Below are 21,695 nucleotides of genomic sequence, written 5' to 3'. Positions count from 1 at the left end.
ACACCTGACTCCACTACATCTAAGAATCACTTAAAAGGTAAAACTGATTGGAGGTCAGGGGTAAGACTCAGATAAAGGTTACATCAAGACAGAGGATCTCTAAGGCAGTCTTACCCAACCAACCGTAAGAAAAGAACAATCCAAATAGAAGAATCCTATTTAATCTCTGAACGCTTGTTTAATTTCAGAAAGAAAAAACTAAAGTTTCTCTAATGCACTGCTATTGAAATGAGCATTTGCTATTACTTTGTGTTCTTTCTGGGTTTTCTCCTATATTCTCTCTGCTATCATCATTTCCTTATCTATTCTGCTGCCCTGCTGGGGTTTAAAGTAAATACTCACTCAGCCCCTTATAGTTCTTGATGGGGAGGGGAGGAATAGCATATAAATAAAAATCAACAGAAGCCTGATTTTACTATAGTGGCCTTATGTATTCAAAAACAGTGTGGATATTTGATACTAAGGAATTCGTGTTAATTTTTTAAAGTGTGTCATAGTATTGTAGCTAACTGCCCTTATCTTTTAGAGATACATACTGAAATATTTACAGATGAAATTATACAATTCCTGGAATTTGCTCAAAATAGTACAGGAGGGGGAATAATACAGGGAAGTATATGGGGCAGGACTGACCGTTGCTGATGGGCTAGATGATGGGAAATTTGAGGTTCATCATACTTTTGCATCTACTTATTGTATTTTAAATTCTCAATAATTAGAAAGTTTTGAGATTTATTCAAATACTATATAAAGGAAGAAAAAACAAAACAAAAAGGTGTATATATAAAAAATAATTTTCTCATTAACTTTCCCTATAATTATAAAGTTGGTTTTCCAAACTAACATTTTGGTTGTAGCAAAAAAAAAAAATTTCACATTTACATTTTAGGAAGCAGTCTATGTTTATAAGTGTGAATTTAATTCATAACCCAAGGGAAATATTAGTCAGGTGGTCTGTCAAGCTCACAATCTTCCCACTCTTATTAAAACAGACCACAAATTAATTTCCATTTACTAATTCCACAGGATTTAAATGTACAACCTAACATACTGAGAGATGTTAGTTATTGCAGATTCTTAAAATTAAAGGTTTTCAGAAAATTCTCAGAACTTACTGGGTTACTAACACTGTATTTAATTACAAATTCTTGGAACAAAAATGTAAAAAATAATTGTTTTCCAGGTTTCTTCTTCTTAAAAGTGTAAGCCTCTTTATCTTATGTATGTAAGAATATATGTCAACTAAATATTCAATAGGCACTGAAGTATATATTGACTGGATAAATAAACAGTAAGACTCTTTAGAGAGGGAATAAATAGCAGAGCAGCAAAGAGTAGAGATAGTGACTCCCAGCCACCTTTAAAAATTAGAGATAAAACAGCAAGTACCCTGTAGCAAGATTGATGAAACTGAATTTTTAAAGTTTGGGGAAACCTGAGCATTTGATCAAACGAGCTTCAGAAAACCTTCTTTCTAGTTCAGATTCTGTTATTAACTGGCTGTGTGAACTTGGGCAAGTCACTTAATTTCTCTGAGCTTCAGTTTCAACATCTATAACAGTGGTGTTATCCCCCCTGCCTACATTTGAGGAAATCAAATGGCTTAACTGTCAATGTAAAAATGTTCTAAAGATTGTAAGGCATAACACAAATGTATAATATCTATAAAGACCTAAAAAGGAATAAATGATGGGGAAAATAACAAGAGCACAGAAAGGAGTCTGTCTTACAAAACAGAAGGGATCCTTGTTTATCCTAGATAAAGGAGAAGGAGGGGGAAAACAAGCCCTTCTGAGGTATAGTGTTCAAATGTAATTCTCTTCCCAACAGGAAATTAATTAATGCACATTTACTTACTCTTTTTCTAACTTACTTTAATTGTTCTTTTATACTTTATCCTGATCTGTCAATCAGATGCCCACAAACAAATACTCAATACTATTATCTGGACACATCAAATGACAATTCACTTATTTAATTGGTTCTAAGCTATCATCAGTATGCTCCTTTACAGGTGTTAACTATAAGCAACAAATCTCTCAAACTTGAACTATTTCAATAATTTCCATTCTTTTCCCTCTGATCTAAGTAATCTTAGCTTATGGTTATAGCTATGGAATTTCGTGTTGTTGATATCCTAAGATAAATCAATATTACTTTTTCATTTTTTCTATATACAATTGAAGCTTATGAAACTACCTCATTTAGCTTTAAGTTGAAAGAGAAAGCAGAAGGGAAACAGAGCTGGCAAGTTAATGTTACCTGTTGTAAGTAACCCCTCCCCTTCCCTTAGTCCCCTCAATTCCCACTTTGAACACTCATTTCCATTTCTACTGCTAGATCAATTTCAATACATCCTAACATTTTTTCTCACTGACCATCCATCACCAAACAGCACAGTATCTACTGGGTTCCAAGCCCAATGCTAAAGCTATAAAATGGGGTAAGATGAATTAAAGCCCTGCCTCCAAAGCATGTGTACACTAGAAAAAGACACCTCATTGTCAACGAACGTTTACAAACAATGTAAATATCAAAATAAATACCAAAATAGAGGCATATACTCCATGCTTTGGAAGCATAAAAGAAAAAAAAGATACGTACTACATGGCAACGGTAAGGGCAGTAGTACAGGGAAAAAAAGAGAAACTAGCTAGAAAGGAGCTTTCAAAACCTCAGATATTTTATTTTAGGATATCAGGTGTATTTAGGTAATTCATTTAGTAACCAATTTACTATGCTTTGTTGAACTACACCTTGACTAGCACTATATAGGGCAAAGGTTTAGTTTGAAAAGGTGCACTCCCCTCAGAATATCCTCAAAGCTTTCCCTCAACACGCAAGTACCTCTACCAACTCATCCTTCCTTCCTCCCCACTCTCCAACTATTCTAGCACTGTGTCTTACCTGGCACTCATTAAAATTACAACAACAACATATGTGAAAGTGCTTTCTAAATTTTGAGGAACTTACAAAAGATATGGGAATGATTACACAGCCCACCTTCCAGATGCCTTAAAGTCTTTCCTTTAACCCCCGCTGTGACTTGCAGAGTAGATACTCAATGAATATTTGATTTAAAAATCTCCAGTGATACATTAAGAATTACTTATTACACCAATATTAAGTATCTCATAAAAGCTAAATTAAAACCAATTCTTCAGTATTACAACCTATGCATGAAGAGGTAGTAGAGTGTAGTGGTTAAGATCATGGACATCAAAGACAAACTACCAGACTCCTAATTTAGTGCCCTCACTTAATTAGCTTTGACCTTAAGCATCCATCACCTTAAGCTCCATAACCACTCAGTGCCTCAACCTTCCCAACTATAAAATGGGATGAAGTATTACCTAATTCCTAGGTCACTGTGAGAATAAATGAGTTGGCATAGTGTTTACACCAGAACCTGATACACCATAAGCTCTAGACTCCGTAGTAGTAGCAGCAGTGCTGGTTATCACCATCATCAGAAAACCTGGATATTTTTTAACCAGAAATACAAATAATAATAACACTTTTCATATATGTGTCTTCTTATAGTCACAAAGCTCTTTTACAGAAGGTGTAGTTCAGGAATGGAAGGAGCAAAACTGGTAGGAGTTCCATTTGGGGCAGTCACTCTCAGTGTTTAATCCTGGCTCTGCCATTAGGCAGCTATAGGACCACCGACAACTAAGTAACCAGAGGCAAGTTATTTCACTTCTCTGATCCTCAATTTCCTGGTTTGTAACATGCAACAACACCATCTATACTCCAGGAATGTGCTGAGGACTAGAGGAGTCAAGGTACTTGAAGTAACAAGCAGGATGCATGGCACACTGTTACGTTAACATCTGTTCCTCTCCTCCACCTCCCACGTGGAGTATCTCATTTAATTCTCATCCCACCATTATGAAGTTCATATTAGGTTGAGCCATATTAAAAACAGCTGAATACTGGCAAATTCATATGGTTCAACCTAACACTACATCCATTTACAAATGGAGAAAATAGGCTCAGAGGTTAAATGCTTTACTCAAGGTCATATGCACGGTAAGTAATGGAGCTAAAACTTTAAAAATAGACAGTTTTTCATTAAAATTGGTTCAGCGAGTCCTGCTCAGAAAGGGAGGGGGAAAAAGGTTAACTACAATAATACATGTGAAACTACTGTAACCTACCAGTTTTTGTTCTGCCATATCAAAAAACAAGATGATGATGTAGATTGTCTTCTAAGACTCTTTCAATTTAAAAAATTATTTGTAGAGTGTCTATGCATGTGTTGCAGAGGTTGAGGGTTTAGTGAAAATTAAAGGAAAATAATATCATCAAAGGAAGCACATGCATAACTACACCAATTCAAAAAGTACAGCTGGATCTAATTAGAAACTCCACGAATTAGCAAATTCACAAAGCAGCTGAACATCAAATATCCATCCTGGTGAAAAGTCAGAGGTATTCCATACCACAGATAGGTGTTCGCCAAACACACAAGGAAGAGTTATACTAAATGTATCCACTTTGGTTCACAAAGGTATGTACCAATATATAATATTACTGAAATGGAAAAAGAAAAAAATGAAAAGGCTTTTCTTCTAATAGTAAGACATACACTACTGTAGTAAAACTGTATAACTGCTAAGTTTATTTCTATACATTCCACAAGGGCTTTAGGATTATATCACATAAACCATATTTAGGATACGTGTCTGTCCAAACATGAAGTGTCCTATCAAAATGCACGGCACTAGTAAATAAATAGCAAATGTTAACAGGACAAGGCCCCATAAAACTGGTGGAATATTTACCAGTATCAAATATTTACTATGATTGGTCTACAAATCTATTCTGCCTCTTTTCTCCTTGAAGCGCCATTCACCATTTTTTTTTCTTTAAAAGGGCAAGAACAACAAAATACGAATGAGGATAATGAACAGAAACCAGGTCTTTCAACAGATTTACAATAGAACGGTTTTGTTTTTAATCCTCTTATCGGCCTCTCCTCCAATTATGTAATCATTCCACGGCAAAAGATTACATGGCTGTTTCCCTACCCTGCAAGGGATAAGTTGGAGGGGGAAACAGAAGAGTAGGAAACAGGTATCCTCGGAATATGCTACATTTCCACGAAACTAAACTGCCTCTTCGGAATCAGTATTAACTGAGCGCTCTTAATTTTCAAGACCTTACCCTTTAGCCATTACAGATTTTTTTTCTTTTTTAAATCCCATAACAACTGACAACTCTTCACGTGCTGCAGATTCCACCTACCACCATCACTTCCAGAGTCCATTAAGCTCTCTTTTCCCCGGGCGGTCGGAGCGAGTTATCCACGCTGGAAGAGCTGTGTAATTACAATTACGTCTGTGCAGCTCGCCTCAACTCCCCGAAACAAAAGTCAGGCTGAACTGAGCTGCCTCCTAAGGCGCGATCCCGGGTGCCGGCTCTTGCCCACCAGGTTTCGCCGAAACCTCCCGAGGGTGACCTCTACGCCTCGACTCGGTGCCCCGCTCGCCGTCTCCGGTCCACGCCTACTGCCTCGCCCCGTCCAGCGCCGGCCTCCCGACTTGTTCGCGAACTCTCCTTACAGCCCCCTCCGCAACCCCGGGGCCCCAGCTCCCGGCCGCGCGCGCCCAGCCGACAGGTAACCGGGCGCCGGGCTCCCAGCCTCAGCGCTCGGAACCGCGCAGTTAATGAGTAACGCGCCGGGGCCCGGAGGACAGGGGACGAGCCGCCGCCGCCGCCCGACGCCCACCAGCGGCCCCAGGGGGCGCCCAGATGCTCCGAAGCGCCGAACCCCCGCCGCCGCCGCCGGGGTCCCGGAGCCCGCGAGCCCAGGCGGGGGAGCGCGCTCCCTGGGCCAGGACAGTCGGCCGGGTCTCCGCGCGCCGCGCCCTCACCTGCACCTGCCGCGGCCGCCCCTCCAGGCCGACTCGCGGGCGGCGGGCGCGCGGGCACCGAGGGGGGGCGGTGCTCCGCGCCCCGGGCCTCTCCCTCCCGCGGATGCACTCACCTGACTAACCCACCGCGGCCGCGGCCGGCGCTCAGGGGCGCGCGCAGAACCGCACACAACGCGCGCCGAAGGAGTCACAGGCGGAGGAGAACGGCGGGCCGACGCCGCTACACTCAGCCGCGGCGGGTGCACTACCGGGGGGCAGCCGCCGAGGGAGCGCGGGACTGCGCCTGCGCCGGCAGCGGAGCTGGGAGCCGGGAGCGGTCCGCCCCGGGGAGGGAAGGCGGGGATGGGGGCGGGGCGGGCGTGGGGCCGGTGGGGCCGACGCGCTCCCGCGCCCCCTGGCGACAGCCGGGGCTTTCGCAGGTGCCCGGCGCGGGCCCCAGGTGCCTCAGCGGGCGGTTTCCTTGGGAACAGGGCGAGCTGGCGCTAAGCCTTGTTGCCCTGGGCTGGACAGGCGGTCTCGGGTTCACTTCGAGTGTGTTGGGCTTTCCAGGAGTCGGAAAATGAACCTTCGATGTGAGTTGAGGACAGCTAGAACCAACCTGACACACGGCGTGCATATGTACCTTACAACGTGTGTGGGTGTGGGTGTGGGTGCGCTCGTGCGTGTCTGTTGTCTCTGGGGGGATGGATGGGAGGAGGGGTAGTCTGATAGAACCTAGATTCCAGCATTCTAGCAGCTGCTAGAGCATTCGAAAATGTCGTTTCTGCACCTGCCTTCTCTCATCTTTTGTGTCAACTCTTTGATAACTTCCACCCCACTTTAGGTCCTCCAGAGAGGAAACGTGAAAATACAAACCAGGCTTCCGAAAATCTGATCCAAAAGAGGCAGTCACATCATAGTATGTGTCTCTATGTTTAGTAAAAGAGTTACATGCAATTTGTGTGATATATGTATTGAGTAGGACCCCTGCTCTGTATATTGATCACATTTATTAGAGGCAGTAAAGAAGAGTAGGTTATGTGGATGGCTATAGGAATCAGAATTCCTGGGTTTGAGCTTGGCACCTACTAGCTGTGTCAGTGACCTTGGGCTAGTTGATCTCTAATAGCTCCAGTAAATGGGGATAATAAGATTACCTACGTAACTAAGTCGTTAAGAAATTAAATGGCTTAATATATGTGAAATACTTAGTGTACTTCATGACACAAAGTGCCTAATGAATATTAGCTATTATTAATAACATCATTATTATCATCCACCTATAATAAAAACAGAAACCTAGAAAATCATTATTTACTCTTTTATACTCCATCTCCAATATATCAAGTCCTATCCATCCTATTTTGCAAATAATTCTTAAATCTACCCCATCTGTTATTCACTGGGACTAGACATGACCCTACTCATTAATGGACTTCTAACTATTCTCCCTTACACCATGTCGTTCATTCATCAAACATTTTTTATGCTCGATCTACGTGCCTACTGCTAGACATAGGAAGAGAGAAACCATTACACACAATCTCCATCATCCAAGCACTCAAACATAGTGAAGAAAACAAATGTGTCAATAACAACTAAGTGAAATAAATAAACTCATCATACAGCAAACTACTTGGGTTCTCCAGTCTTGCCATACTCCTTCATACATGCTGTCTTTACATATGCTGCTCCTTTTTCTTGTTATGCCCTGACCCTCCATCTTTTCCTTACCTAGCTAATTCTTGCTTATCCTTCATTATTCTGCCCAGGCATCAATTCCATTGGGAACCCTTCCCTGTTCCTTGCCACCCAGCCTTATCCCACCCCAGTGTGGGCTAGGTGCCCTTTACTGTACTCTTATAGCACTTTCTCTCTTTCTAGCACTTATCACATAGAACAGTAATTGTAGTTTTGTCTATTTCCTTATGAACTTTTTGAGAACAGGAACAAAGCCTGACATGTAGGAGGACTGGCTCAGAAAATGCAGAATGAGTTAATGATATACATGTAGATACACTGTCTTGGTATATAAATGTTTAGAGGACAGGCCCTATGCTGTGTTCTACATAGGACCTAAGATATCATGCATCTACAGGAAATAGTGAGCAGTAGCCATGGGCCCGAGTCCCATGTTGGCCCACCTGTCATCCACAAGGCTCTTTGGAATGGACTTAGAGGTGTTTCACCTGCTAGCACAGTTTGAGAATGAGAAGAGCTATCTGAGTAGTTACCTGTAGTAGGACTTTAGTGTCCTTGCAGCACAGAGACCAAGATGCATTACAGAATGTTATACACTCAGAATCTCAGCCTGCAAAATACATAAAGCGTTGTAAGCATCCTAAGTTAGATTGCTCAGCCATATACTAAAGTAACAGACTCCTCACAAACTTTAAAAACATGATGATGGATTTTATAGTGTGCTCAGGTTTGCCTTCTTTTTCTTTCACTAAAATATAAGTTATATAATTAATGTCAAATAAAGTAATATTTTTTTTTAACCTTCAGACTTTCCCATCCATATCAAGGGCCAGAAAACAAAGGACTGCAAATATCTAAAAATTTTAAATTGAACAAATCATTCTAAGGTCGCTATCCTTAGTTACAACTTTTATTGCTCGTTTGCCTCTGTTTTATTTTCAAAGTTCAGAAAGTGTTGTATGTTTACATGGTACTTTCTGGTTTCAAACTGACTTCAGATTAATTATCTCATAAGCCTTTTATAAAAAGCAATTTGATGTAGGTGTAAAGGTAGTTCATCTTTACAGATCGGGAGCTTGGACCACCAGAGTTAGGGCCCTGGTCTTCAGAACTCAGGGTAGTATCTACAAACAAATGAACTTTTTTAAAAACGCTTTTAAAAAACACACTGGGCTTCGTGTCCAGCTGTATGGCAGACGAGAGATTGGCTGATTCTCCCACCAAATGCTAGATTAAATATATAAAACATCTTATGAAACATATCAATAAGCTGACAAGAACATAAGAAGCCCTCAAGGGCAAAAACTAGGTAAAAGCAAGAACCTAGACAGTAAATAATAACAATGCAAAATGAAACAAACAAACAAACAAAAAAGCTGGTTAGGGAAAAAAATGTACCAAAAATAACCTCTCATTTCCTTGTCTAGCAAAATGCTTACTTGTGGACCAGTGCTTGTGCCACATAAAAATTTGCTTTTGCAACTCCTGTACAAAGCAGAGTTGTCTTTAATGTATCTTTCATGAGATCAGTTGTGCACAACTCTGCATTTCACGCCCTTTTTCTGATGTCAGAATAGGCAACTGAAAAAATCAGAGGGCTGAGAGAAAGGGCTGACAGAAGGGCTTAGACTCTAAAATGTATGATCCCCTACAAATGAGTCACTTTAACAAGCTACATATTTATAAGGAAATGTTTTGAGACTTGGCTTTGGATCCAGTTTATTTCACAGACACACAAATTGCCATCCGTTAAACAAATATTTATTTACTGCTTCTCTACACCAGGTACATAAATAATCTGCAGTAAGAGGGAAGAGAAGGAGAGATGAGACACAACGAGAAGACCTCCTAGCTTCCCCACAATGTTTCAGTCCCAGGTTCAGGTCTATTCCTGAGTCTTCTTTCATCCCTGCCCATGGGTTCTGAAAACAATCCTATATCCTTAAAATAATTCCCCCATTCTTCTTTGAATGGATTCCTGTTATTGGCCACCAGAAAATTTTCCTAAGTAACATATTTTAATGGAAAGATTGGTTTCTGTTGCAGTTAAAAACTCAAAATAACGCTAACTTAAACAAAATAAAGTGTATCCCTCTCATGTATGTGTAGGCAGTGTAGGGTTGATATGGTGGCTCTCTCATCATCATGGACACAGGCTCCTTCTATCTTGTGGCTTCACCATCCTGAAGATGCAGCTTCTACCATCAAGCAGGCTGCTCAAGCTCCAGCCATCACATCCTCATTCCAGGCAGCAGAAAGGTGATAGGGGCAGAAGAGAACATCCCTCTATTTAGAAACACTTGCAGAAGTTGTATACATCACTGCACTTACACCACATTGGTCAACACTTAACTGTAAGTGATGTTGAAACATATAGTCTCTATTGAGTGGCCACGTGTCCAGCTAGAAATCAATGGTTCTAATACTAAAGAAAAAGGGGAGAACAGATATTGGAAACAACCTGCAGTATCTGGCTCATCATCTGATATCACACTTAGGATGGGAGAAATGGTGATAGGGTAGAACGTACAAATAGAGCAAAGGCATTGTAAGGAAAACATGATGGTGAACAGTGCACCTGGGACAAGCATAGGTAGATAGATAAGCCTGGAAATATGTGGGAGCCAGATTGTGGAAGATTTAAATGCCAGACTGAAGAATATGGAATCCGGTACAGTAGTCAGAAGAGAGTTCCTGAAAGATTTTGAGCTGGAGAGTGAAATGATCGAACCAGTGCTTTAGGAAGAATAACATGGTGGCAATGCCTAGAATGTACTTGGGATGGCGGGGGCAGGGGCAGGCGGGGGATGACTCAAGGCAAGGAAATTACTAGGAAGCTACTACGAGATAGTGAGTGTCTATACTGCAAAAAAAAAAAAAACAGGAAAGGGGAAACATTTCAAAGGATGAATTTGTCAAATGCAACAACTGAGTAGATGTCTTCCCCTCTTTCTTTCCCCGCACCCTCCTTCTCTAATGTTCAGCATCATTCTACCTTTTTGAGATCAGCACAGTGATTTTATTTGGGGAAGTACCCTCCTACCATATTCAGTACATGTGACTCAAGTAGAACTGAATTCCCGCCACTTCAGGGGTGAGCATGTGACCCAGGCTTAACCAGTCAGAGAATCCTCCTGGTCTCTGTGATTAGTTCATGATAAGCAAATGACTCAAGCACGGCTGATAAAAATCAATTCTGGGACTTATGGGAAATTGTTGAGAAAAGTGAATCTCTCTTTCTATGAGGATTGCTGAGAAGATTAAATGTAAGCCTGAGGCTGCTGGCAGTGATCTTGCCACCCAGTGGAGAACATGCCTGAGAATGGAACTAACAGGGAGAAGGCAGAACTGAGAGATAAGAAAACCAAGTGTGGGTCCTGAGGACATTATTTCACTTCCTGGATCAAGCTGTGACTGAAGCTGGAGACGCTGAACTTTTTAGTTATATGAGCCAGTAATTATCTCTTAGCTTAAGCCAATTTGTGTTGCATTTTCAGCCACTTGCAAATGAATATACAGGAAATAAAGGCAAGCATGATAATTCCAAGCCTTAAAAACATTACCATCTACATTTGTCTTATATAGTATTAAAATACTTGGTTCTGATAAATTTTATCTGTTCCAAAAAATCAAATCTACATTCAAAGAGAGGATGTTTGATATAGTTGGGAATGTTCACAATTATGCTGTGAAATCTCTAAAAGTACTTACAGAGTCATAAAATATTGGAGCTGGAGGAGACCTTTAAGTCATCTCACCTCATCACCTGTTTTCACAAATGAGGAAACTGAGACTCAGAAAGATGAGGTGATTTATTCAAAGTCACAGAGCTAATATGTGCTGGTCTTGAACCCAGGTCTTTGGAATACTAGTCTGTATATTTTCATTGTATCATTCTGACACTTCAGAACAGGACATCTAAAAAATGCTTTCAAATACATGTGAAACACATGTAATACAGCACAAACAACTTCCCATGAAGCAACATTTGAAAGCCTGGGAGTGCCAGCAATATTCACCACATTCTTGTGAGGATAGATGGTCTTTCTGCACAAGGTTGCCGAGACTCATGCCAGTATACAATTAAGAGAAACCAACCATGCTGTGTTGACCATTTATAACTGGACCTGTATAGTTACCTGAGCCAAAAGCAACCCTGTGTGTTTAGAATGGATATGAGGAAAGTCAACCTTCAACAACAGGGATCCACATCTGGGATCCTTCATTCTGTTGAATGAGATAAACCCAGTCAATTCCCTTCTCTTTGAAAATATGAATTTGAAAATAAGTGTACTCAGGGAGAGTGATTATTCAAGCTCAACTGGTAACCCAAAGCAGAATAAACTATCCTTTATGAGGCCTATTAGTCATCCTCATTATAGGAATACTGGGAAGCCACATGTCCTGTAATATCTAATAATCCTTATATCTTTGCAGTAATTCTGTTATGCATTCATTCCCTTATTTACTGAGTGTCCCTTACATGCCAAATGCTGATTTAGATGCTGGGAATATGACAGAGAATAAGACAATGTCCTGGCCTTTATGGCTCTTACATTCTAGTGCAGGAGACAGTCAATACAAGAATAGATATATAATAACATGATAGGTAATGAGGCACGCTATGAAGAAAAATAAAGGAGGACTCATTAGTTCATGAGAACTTGGTCACATGGCCAAACATGGCTATAAGGAAGGCTGGGAAATGTAGTCTTTACATTGAAAGTCATCTGCCCAGGAAAAATGGAGAACTAGCAGTCTGCCACAAAGAATACTGTGGGGGGAGGAAGAGGGGTGAAGTTACACGCACGGTATCTAACACGTCCACAAATTAACAGATAATCCACCATATGGTTAAGTTGACCCTAAGGGAGTACTTGCCTGATTGGTCACATAAACTATAGATAACTTGTATTTCTTGGGTCACTTTTGGGGAGTCTGAGACTTTCTACCTATTAAACTATGCCTTATTTTGATGTTGCCATTCATCAATACTTATTGCATATAATTAGTGTGCTAAATACCACTCAACTGAATGGATCACATAATATTTCTGAGGTAGGAAAAAAAATGTTTCTCCATTCTCTAAGAAAACATCCCTGCCTCAGTACTTCTCTAGTGCTACATATGTTATCTCAGCCAGTCTTATTTATAAAAACAATATCTTTTCTACTACATATACCAAGAGTTCTCACGCAAATGCCCTTGTAATTCAGTCAGTTAATACTATTAAGTGGCCGCCTACAAGATGCGGTTGGTGAGCCGCCAGCATCAGAATCACCTGAGGTGTTTGTTTAGCCCAGGCCCTATGAATCAGAATCTTTGAGGACTTTGAGGACTGGGCCTAATTACTGAAATTTTTAACAAACATTGGAAGCAATTCTTATAATGCTAAACTTTAAGAATCAACAGTGAGATAACATAATATATACATAAAACAGTGACTTTTAAAATGTATTATGGAGAAACACCCAGAATTTAAATGGTGGAGTAAATACAGCATCTTCTACAAGTCCTTCTACTCTCAGAACTTACCCAGTAGCAAAGATAATGACACACAAAAATGCAAAATCCATTTTCACTGAAAACAGGAGACACCTGAAACCCTAAACTACAATATGTGCAGAGGTACAGTGAAGGACAGGAAGACTGATAAAAAATGTTGATGGCTACAGATCTCAGAAAACATCAACAAAATACACTTCAACAACTGACTTAACTTAGGGGCAAAACCAAAAATCCTTCATCTGAAACAAGGGAATCAAGTATGTGTATTGGCAGCAATGCCTCCTCTCAATTTGATTTATTATGAAAGAGAAGGAGGTAAGGCACAGTTGGAAGAGGAATCATTCAGACATGCCATATATGCAGGAAGCATTCTGTTGCTGAGGCAAGATGGACTCTGCAATGTGAGCAGCCCTGCAACCACCAGTTTCTCTTAGAAGTAGAAGCTGAAGGAACTCATCCACATAAACTTTGTGTCATAAGGAGAATTCCTATTGGGCTGGAACATGTTTGGGGAGGCCCCTCCTCAGCATAAACCTTTGGTAAGTTGCATATTTTGAAAAACTTTTCCTTCAAAGATGAGTAGCAATCAAAAAGGAACCAGTATACAAAGATACCATAAGAAAAAAAGAAGAGAATAGGAAAAAAAAAGGCAAATTAAAAATCTCATTATAAAATGTTGCCATTAAGCAAAAGAAAATTTTAACCAAATGTACAGCCATAAATTTTAAAAGTTAAGGGTGCAACTTGGAAGAGGATCTTTGAAATGAATTTCTGCTGTTTATGAGCTACCCATTCTATGGTATTTTGTTATAGCAACCCAAATGGGTTAAGACAGCAGGGTTATTTGTGGTGGCGGGGAGTTGGAAGCACTCTGGTAACTATCACCAGGAGAGTGAATAAATAAAAAGTAGTAAATGCACATCATGGAGTTTTATGCCACATTAGAAGCAACTGATTAGAGGGCCACAAAGCAACATGGATGGATCTTAAAAACATAATGCTAAGTGAAAAATAAAGATATATGATCATTACGATGTATGTTCATTAAAAAAGTATATACATAAAAACAATACACATATAACAAAAACACATTGAAAGATGCACATTTAACATATGCGAATGATTGCCTATGGGGGTATAGGAATATGAATAAAAAGGAAGAAATAAATAAGACTGAACTTGCATGAGTCAACTGTTAATGTAGCAAGTACTGACAATTACGATTAACTCAACTTTCCTAACTCTCTTCACTTGAAATTTTTTAAAATAAAGCAAAACCACAAAAGGAATTCAAATATGAATTGAAAGAAGTGGGAGAACACAAAATTAAACTATCTCAAAAATGAAGGCAGACTTAGAAATAGCACAAAGGAAAATAAACACTTATTAAGGAAAACAACAAAAACAAAATAAAATATTTTTAGAGTCATGGAATACCATATTGAGAAAAGCAAGTAAAATGAAATGGAAATAAACAGTTTTAAAGGATTAGAAAGAAAATTATGTAAATGTTAGACAAAAGAAAGTCAATATATGCATAATTAAGAAAGAAAACCAAGAAAATAATCTAGATTTTGAGACAGAAAAAAAAAAGCTTACATAAATATTTTGAGTGACTTTCCAGAAATATAAGAGGACCTAAATCTATAGATAGAAGGGGCATATAGTATCCCAAAGAAAAAAAATGGCACAGAATAGTCAAACTAGACATAATCTAGTAAAGTTAACGGATTTCAAAGCTAATGAAAATCTTTTGGATAGCTAGTTAAAAATGATCAAATCTCTATAAGGGGGGAAAAAAATCAAAATCTGAACCAAAGGATTTTATATCCAAGAATTTGATACCAGAGAAACTTGTTCAAGTATAAATGTAATAGACAACATTTTTGAAAATGCAAGCAATATGGTTTTCATGTGCCCTTCTATAGGACATTAGTAGAGGATGAAATTTAGCCAACCATGAATTTAGAAAAAAATTTAAAAAGCTGGCAGTGATCCTCAAATCCACTTATCTGCAGAATTAAGTCTAAAGCAAATGTGAGAATTATGGTCAGAGAACAGAGAGTAAATTTTTTAAAATCCTGACAATATAGCAATGAAACAACCAACAGAAGATGAAAGAGAAAAGAAATAAGGTAAATATTACAAAAAAATGTATAGTTAGTGAATGGGGAGGGGAAGAGCAGGAAATATACTGCTCTCTGCTTTGAATAATATTTAAAAATAGTAACAGTTATAAAGTTATTAAGCTATCCACTAGAGCAAAAATACATGCCTTTCAAGTTCAAAAAACATGCATATATACAGAGAATATACAGGCCGTATACTGACAAAAAATTAAATGAGTTATATAAAACAAAATCATAACAAAAAATGACAAGTAGACTAAAATAAAACATAATTTTTATTTCAGTAACTATAAAAAGATTAAATTTACCAATTAATTGAAAACTTTTCCCAGACGGAATATCAAACCAAGCCCCAACTATGTGCTATATACGTAAGATAATGAAAACAAAGTGATTTAAAACAAAAATAAAATAGACAAAGGGATACCAAGCAAATGAAGCCAAGATCAAAATTATATCTCAAACAAAGCTTAATTCAGGGAAAAAACAATAAATGAGACAAAGACAAAGATTATTTGTTTATAACAATAAAGTGTGAGCTGAAAAATTAAGATGTCACACGTAGGAACATCCATGCACCAAATAACATAGCATTCAAATTCATAAAGCAAGAATTACAGGAAATTCAAGAAGAAATCCACAGAAACCATGACTAATCACATCATAAAAAATAACAAAATAAGTAAGGATAGAGAAGACTTAAGTAACATAATTAATATGGTAGGTTATATACATACATATATATGTATTTATATACATTTATATAACGGTATAAATATATATATATATGCAAATAATAATATATCTTCTCTTCATTTACCCAGGGACTAGTCACAAAAATTGACTATGCATCAAAATGGGCTTCAAACAGGCCTGGGGATTTTGTGTCTCAGCCCCCTTTTAGTACAACTGGCTTCTCTTTTATTTCCTTCACATATTGAACTTCCAGATGTTTTAAACAAAAAAAAGTTTGAAAACCACTGTCACACACACACACACACACACACTTAAACAACTATGTAAAAATATTTATTTTATTTTAAATTTAAAATGTACAGTCCACGTGCCAAATGTATGGACTGGAATGCTATAAAGTAGGTGACCTAACTGACCCTGATTAGCTAGAACACAGACCTTTTCAAGGGCTGTCTCTGCCACTAAGGAATTTGAGAAGTCTGGTATAAACATGGATGTCTTTTATAGGTGGGGTACCTGTAAATGAAAGAGGGGTAGGGATGCTTTGATACTAATTCAAGACAAAGGAGAAGTCTGATGCTCCTTGCATCATTCATCAGGCAAATTTGTGACTTGAGCTCTACAAGAAATATTCTTTTCCTGGTGTAAAAAAGGAAGTTACCATGGTTGTCAATATGTTTTGTGCCTGTGTTCTTAACCATCACCAGACTGGACAAAGACAAAGCAGTGTGTACAGTTGGGGGTTATTTTAATGAAATCAGAAGGCTAGGTTATGGGAACTTGTTAAAGAGTTGTTTTGAGGTCAAGGACTTTGGTGAATGAAAGGGCTCTCAGAGGCCCAACTTGCTCAACATGCAGGGACCCAAGAGATTGTGCTTTCTTTCTGGTCTGATGAAACATCTGAATGTACTGAGCTTGAAACCGCAGGGGAAAGGAATGGCTTTTGTTTCAGGAAGTGAGGATCTCTGGCTCAAACCAGCCATGTAAGTTGAGCTCATGGCAACTTCTCTGAGCTTAATGGAATTATAGATTTGAGGAGTTGCTGTACTATTTTGGTAGAAATAAAGTCCAAATTTCAGAATACACATATTTTGATGAATATGAACCATACTTTAAGTTCCTGCAGCTGCTTTTGATGTGCAAACCTCAAGATGTGTTTGGATTACCAAGCATCTCTCCTATCTGTGCAGCTTGGTTATAAAAGGAATTTAATTTCACAGACCCAAAAGGAAACTGTGTTATCAAAAAAGGCACAATTAGAATTTGAGAAGTGGCATATGAATCACAAAATTGTCCTAAATTTCTGTCCACATAGCTTCCTTTCATGAAACTGCTGAAATTCAGGCTGATAGCAACTATCAGTAACATAAATTTGGAGTAGAAATTCAGGATATACTTTTTGAATACAGTCCAGACATCTGAGGAATTGTTCAACTGCATACATAACAGTATTGTCACTAACATAATCAAAATTAATCAACGAGTTTTTGCTTTAGGTAAATATCTTTCAGGACGAGAAATACTCTGACATCATTCCCATGTGAGATAAATGTTGCCAGACAGGCAGACACTTCTGGCTGCAAGGAATGGGCATCTGTCACCAATTGCTTGAGCCAGCAATGCCAGCTCAAGGCCCAGATGACTCAGATAATTATAGAATCTGACCTTGAGGCAATGATGTGGGAGCAGTGTAAGAAATATCTGAGTATTGCTTACCATAATACTTTATAAAGAGTAAATGAACAATACAAACTCTTAATTAGTCTGTCTCTTGGGGGTCTTGAAATTTCCATCATATTGTGATTATGAGGCTTTGAGTAAGGCCTAGCCAAAAGTTGTCAGTCATCCCTAGTTTTTGTAGGCTACATGTGCATTTTTATTAATAGTGACTAAATAATTTTGAAGGACTCTTTTTATATTATCCTAAAAAATCGGTAATTTTGAATATTATCAGGAGAGAATTCAGGCCACACTCATATGAGTGCCTCATTATCCATAAAATAGGAACATCACTATTCCAAAGAAATAAAGAGGACATCTGGTGAGAACCTACACAGATACACAAAAAACAAAAAGGAAGTTACTCAAGCATATTGCAAAAGAAAATCATCAATTCACAAGGGGAGAAACAAAAGGAAGAAATAACAGAGAAGAACTACAAAAACAACCAGAAAACAAGTAATAAAATGGCAATTAGTACATAACTATCAATAATTACTTTAAATGTTAATGGACTAATTGGTCCAATCAAAAGACATAGGATGGCTGACTGGATAAAAAAGACCCATCTGTATGCTGCCTACAAGATACTCACTTCAGACTTAAAGACACACACAGACTGAAAGTGAAAGGATGGGAAAAGATATTTCACACAAATGGAAAAAACAAGAAAGCGGAGGTAGCAATACTCATATCAGACAAAATAGACTTTAAAACAAAGACTATACCAAAAGACAAAGAAGGGCATTACATAATGATAAAGCCATCAATAAAAGAAGAGGATATTACACTCATTAACATATAGGCACCAAATACAGGAGCATCTAAATATATAAAGCAAATATTAACAGACATAAAGGGAGAAGCTGACAATAATAGGAGAGGACTTTAACACCCCACTTACAACAATGGATATATCATCCAGGCAGAAATTCAATAAGGCAACAGTGGTATTATATTAAATGACACAATAGACCAGTTAAACTTAGTAGATATCTACAGGACATTACATCCAAAACCAGCAGAATACACATTCCTTTCAGGTACACCTGGAACATTCTCCATGATGCATCACATACTAGGTCACAAAACAAGTCACAACGAATTTAAAAGGATAGAAATTATATAAGGCATTTTTTCACAACAGTATAAAACTAAATCAATTGCAGAAAGAAAAACGGGAAAAGCACAAACGTGGAAACTAAACAACACGTGACTAAAACCCAGTGGGTCAATGAAAAAGCAAAGAGGAAATCGAAAAATACCTTGAGACGAATGAAAATGGAAACACAACTTTCCAAAATCTGTGGAATGCAGTAAAAGCAGTTCTAAGAGGGAAGTTTATGGCAATACAGGCCTTCCTCAAGAAACAAGAAAAATCTCAAATAAACAACTTAAACTACCACCTAAAGGAATTAGAAAAAGAAGAATTAACAAAGTCCAAAGTCTGCAGATGGAAGGAAATCATAAACATTAGAGAGGAAATAAATAAAATAGAGACGAAAATACAATAGAAAAGATACATGAAACCAAGAGCTGTTTTTTTAAAAAGATAAACAAAATTGATAAACCTTTAGCCAGGCTTACCAAGAAGAAAAGAGAGAGGACCTGCATAAACAGAACAAGAAATGAAAGAGGAGAAGTAACAACCAATAACACAGAGATACAAAAAATCATAAGAGAGCGGAGGTGCTACTATGGCTTCCAGTGGGGTTGGCCTGACCGCTGCAAGGCTCGGCAAATGAAGCTCCCAAAATTCCAGACAATGTGGGAGATCAGCTTCAGGGCGTCTACCACTTCGCTACCAATAGGAATGACTTTCGGAGGAACTTGATCCTCAATTTGGGACTCTTTGCTGCCAGAGTTTGGCTGGCCAGGAATTTGAGTGACATTGACCTCAGCCTGGGGTGTAGCCATAAAGACACATGGAACTCTTGTGCTGTACTCAAACCTTCCAAAAACGAAGCCTCCAATCTGTGACCATCACAAGACTTGCCCTGATGGCAGCTGAAATTTGATTCAGATGGGCACCTTACCTTCCCTGCCTGATTTCCTTTTCTTTGCTGAGTCCACTCAGAACACCCTTCTCTGGTCAGCAGACAGGCTTCAGCTAAAGTGTTGTCCTCTGTCCTGTAAAATTCTGTACATAATTCCTAAGTTTCTGCAGAGGGTGGTCTTTGCTCTTGTCCTGAGGCATAATCTAATGGTATTTTAACAAATAAGGTCTGTACACAAAGAAAAAAATCACAAGAGAATACTATGTACAGTTAACAAATTGGGCAACTTAGAAGAAATGGACAAATTTCTAGAAACATACAAAGTGCCATGACTGAATCAAGAAGAAACAGACAATTTGAACAGACCGATCACTAGTAGTGAAATTGAATTTGTAATTTGAAAAAAAAAAAAAAAAAACTCCTAGCAAACAAAATTTCAGGACTGGACAGTTTCACAGGGGAATTCTACCAAGCATATAAAAAAGAGCTAATACATATCTTTCTCAAACTATCCCAAAAAATTGAAGAGGATGGAACTCCAAAATTCATTCTACAAGAGTACTATTACCCTGATACCAAAGCCAGACAAAGACACTACAATAAAAGAAAATTACAGACCAATATCTTCTATGAATATAGATGCAAAAATCCTCAACAAAATATTGGCAAATCAAATCCAACAATATATAAAAAGGATCATACACCATGAATTATTCCAGGGATGCCAGGGTGGTTCAATATTCGCAAATCAATCAATGTGATACACCACATTAACTAAAGGAAGTATAAAAATCACATGATCATCTCAATAGATACAGAAGAAGCATTTGACAAAATTCAACACCGATTAATTATAAAAACTCTCATCAGAATTGGTATAGAGGGAACATATCTCAACATAACAAAGGCCACTTACAACAAACCCACAGCTTACCTCATAGTCAGCAGTGAAAAGTTGACAGTCTTTCTCTAAATTCAGGAAGAAGACAAAGATGCCCAATCTCACCACTTCTATTTAACATAGCATTGGAAGTCCTAGCCATAGCAATCTGACAAGAGAAAGAAATAAAAGGTATCCAAATTGGAAGGGAAGAAGTAAAACTGTCACTATTTGCAGGTAACATGATACTACACATAGAAAACCCTAAAGTGTCCATCAAATAACTATTAGAAGTAATAAATTAATTCATTAAAGTTGCAGGATACAATATTAGTATACAGAAATCTATTGTTTTTGTATACACAAGAAATTATCAGAAAGAGAAAGCAAAAAAATTCCCATTTAAAATCACATCAAAAAGAATAAAATACCTAGGAATAAACTTAACCAAGGAGGTGTAAGACCTATACTCTGAAAACTATAAAACCTGATGTACAAAATTGAAGAGGATACAAAGAAATGGAAAGACACCCCACGCTCTTGGATTTGAAGAATTAATATTAAAATGGCCATACTACCCAAAGAAATTTATAGATTTAATGCAATCCCTATCAAAATACCCATGATATTGTTCACAGAACTAGAACAAATAATCCTAAAGCTTATATAGAACCACAAAAGAGCCTGAATTGCCACAGAAATCTTGAGAAAAAAAGAACAAAGCTGGAGGTATCACCCTTCCTGACTTCAGACTATACTACAAAGCCACAGTAATCCTGACAGCATAGTGCTGGCACAAAAACAGACACATAGATCAATGGAACAAAATAGAGGGCCCAGAAATAAACCCATTCACTAAGGTCAATTAATATAACAAAGAGGGCAAGAATATACAATGGAGAAAAGACAGTCTCTTCAATAGATGGTGCTGGACAACTACGTGTAAAAGAATGAGATTAGAACATTTTGTCACACAATATACAAAAATAAACTAGAAATGTATTAAAGACCTAAATGTAAGACCCAAATGTAAGACCCCAAACCATAAAACTCCTAGAAGAACACTCTTTGACATAAATGATAGCCATATTTTTTTGGATCTGTTACCTAAGGCAAAAAAAAAATAAAAGTAAAAATAAAAGCAAAAATAAACAAATAGGACCTAATTAAACTTAAAAGCTTTTGTGCAGCAAAGGAAACCATC

The 21,695-nt window shown here is 38.2% G+C and overlaps 1 protein-coding gene and 1 long non-coding RNA gene across 5 annotated transcripts in view; both read right to left on the bottom strand.

The window, feature by feature from the left end:
* RAB3IP (RAB3A interacting protein) overlaps window positions 1–21,695 on the bottom strand; it is a 166,290-nt gene that overhangs the window by 44,435 nt on the left and 100,160 nt on the right. The window contains exon 1 of one of the 4 annotated variants that reach the window (XM_027107011.1): window positions 5,996–6,178. The exons of 2 other annotated variants lie outside the window; for them this stretch is intronic. The gene's annotated coding sequence lies outside the window, so the exon portion shown is untranslated. Of the gene's footprint in view, window positions 1–4,163; window positions 4,442–5,995; window positions 6,179–21,695 lie in introns of those variants that run through there. One more of the 4 variants, XM_027107012.1, reaches the window with a different exon arrangement.
* LOC113620745 (uncharacterized) lies at window positions 9,302–20,677 on the bottom strand. The gene is made up of 3 exons (XR_003432898.1): window positions 20,546–20,677; window positions 19,651–19,802; window positions 9,302–9,800 (listed from the first exon to the last, which is right to left on the bottom strand). It is a non-coding gene; the product is annotated as an uncharacterized LOC113620745 (long non-coding RNA).

The sequence above is a fragment of the Aethalodelphis obliquidens genome, unplaced genomic scaffold, assembly GCF_003676395.1.
Source record: "Aethalodelphis obliquidens isolate GAN/ISIS:26980383/991018 unplaced genomic scaffold, ASM367639v1 scaffold8, whole genome shotgun sequence".
NCBI classification, from domain to species: domain Eukaryota; kingdom Metazoa; phylum Chordata; class Mammalia; order Artiodactyla; family Delphinidae; genus Aethalodelphis; species Aethalodelphis obliquidens.
This window is presented reverse-complemented; position numbering and strand designations above follow the sequence as displayed.